A 1,859-nucleotide genomic window follows, 5' to 3' on the forward strand; every position below is an offset into this window, starting at 1 on the left:
GGGAGAATAATTCATGTGGCTGAAAAATGAATTTAGTTTTGGGATCCTGAAGGAGGAAAGGCCGTGAATCCGTCCAATCCAAACAACGATGTGTTGAACAGACGCTCAATCCGGAGCAAACGCGGCAAACGAGGGGAAAGTAAGCTGATGTAGCCTCGAGAAATTGAAAGGAACGCAATTATTATCATCAATAAAACAAATTCAGCTAAACAAACCTTCCTCTTTTAATGTGTTTTGAATGTGTCCCAAAGCTCATTATCAGCTCACCTGTGCACAGGTTTTTAGCCTCGGTCTCTGCAGTCACCGGCTCTTGGCTGCTATTTTTCCTGGTTTCGGAAAAACACAATCGCAGTGTTTTTCGAGCCACTCTTTAAACAGCGCTGCTGTGTATTTACTGATCTATTTCCTGCTGCTTTCATGTTGTTACCGCGTCTCTCTTGTAACTCCTCAGCATTCGGCGGCGGAGAAGTGAGACGCAGAGCTCCTCTAAACAGCAGAGGTTATCCTCAGTATGGATGTCTGCAGGGGAGTAAACACCATTGGAGTGCGAGTGAATATTTTGTATGAGAGGGGTATTAATTATTCATGCCCGCTTCATTGTGTATGATGATGTGTCAGGATGTTTGCCAATAAACAACAATATTCCTTGTAGGATTGATCCAATATGAAAAGTTGTTGAGCTAGTTCCTCTCGGTGTTGAAGAAGTCTGACGAAGGCAGTATGTGGGAGAGCCGGCACTCGTACTTATTTATGGAAATATCAATATTGTATCATAATACCATATCCTCTCCTCTTAGTATAAACAATACAATCAAAGGGGTGCTTTAAATCTGGACTGTGAGAGTGGCGGTAATGCGAGGATTAAGGAAAACCGCCATACACAAAGCTGTGTAATCAAATCGATTGTGAAGCAGGCAGGCAAACTGGGTCAGTGCGGTGCCGGGATTGTCTGGATTGGCAGAAAAGTACTGACAAAAGAAAACATAAAAAATACCCGGCACCTTGTTTTGAAGTGTTTATTCTGCTCAAACGGAGGCACTAACTAAGTGTGGCACACCCCAGTGATCCGGCTCGTCATTGGCTCTTAGTGTGATAAGCCTGGTGTGTCTGCGGGGGGAATGCTGCTCTCTTTCATGGTTGCAGTGCCCCCGCCACCGTCTCCCCGTGACGCCCCGGGGAATACATCACCACACGGGCAGGACAGCAGGCCAGCATGGGCGTTATAATTGCCATCTCCTCCTAGTACACATTGTGCACCGCGGAGCACGGTGATTAAATCAAAAAGCTCCTCTGCATCCCAGCTCTTTACCTTGCAGGCAAAACAGCAGGCTCCTCTGGGACGGGGTCATCATGGCCCCCTCTGTGTTCTGTGATCTCTACAAAAAGGGGAGGGGAGGGGTGCAGGCTGCTCGCTATTATGTGGCACTGTTTGAAAAAAAACAAACCGTGAAGAACTTAATGGGTGTTAAAATCAAGATTTGTCGAAAGCTTTCCGCGACATTCACGCCGAATATCGAGGCGCCGACGTGATAAATATTTGAATTAGTGAAAAACCGAGAGCTGAGGCTGAACAATAAACAGCCATTTCACCACACACTGTTTTGATTATTATTAACATTTCTATTAGACACTTCCCGATTTTATTCCCGAGTTTGAACACATCCTACGTCATTAGCAACCTGATTTAAACATGTCCGTGATCATTAAAACACAGATAACTCACCTGAAGCCATAAAGAAAATTAGTCCTGGGGTTTTATTCAGAGTTATCGTCCTTGGACAACCTGCACACACACATGAAAACCGACCATTATCACTTGGGTTAATGGCTTTGTTAATTTGAAGACATTAACAACTGCT

The 1,859-nt window shown here is 44.8% G+C and overlaps 1 long non-coding RNA gene across 1 annotated transcript; it reads right to left on the bottom strand.

Moving 5' to 3' along the window:
* Nucleotides 1-480: 480 nt before the first annotated feature.
* Nucleotides 481-1,765, bottom strand: LOC115586699 (uncharacterized). Its single transcript, XR_003984903.1, has 3 exons — nucleotides 1,724-1,765; nucleotides 1,310-1,425; nucleotides 481-519 (listed from the first exon to the last, which is right to left on the bottom strand). It is a non-coding gene; the product is annotated as an uncharacterized LOC115586699 (long non-coding RNA).
* Nucleotides 1,766-1,859: the final 94 nt, after the last annotated feature.

This window comes from Sparus aurata, chromosome 8 (assembly GCF_900880675.1).
Source record: "Sparus aurata chromosome 8, fSpaAur1.1, whole genome shotgun sequence".
Classification (NCBI taxonomy): domain Eukaryota; kingdom Metazoa; phylum Chordata; class Actinopteri; order Spariformes; family Sparidae; genus Sparus; species Sparus aurata.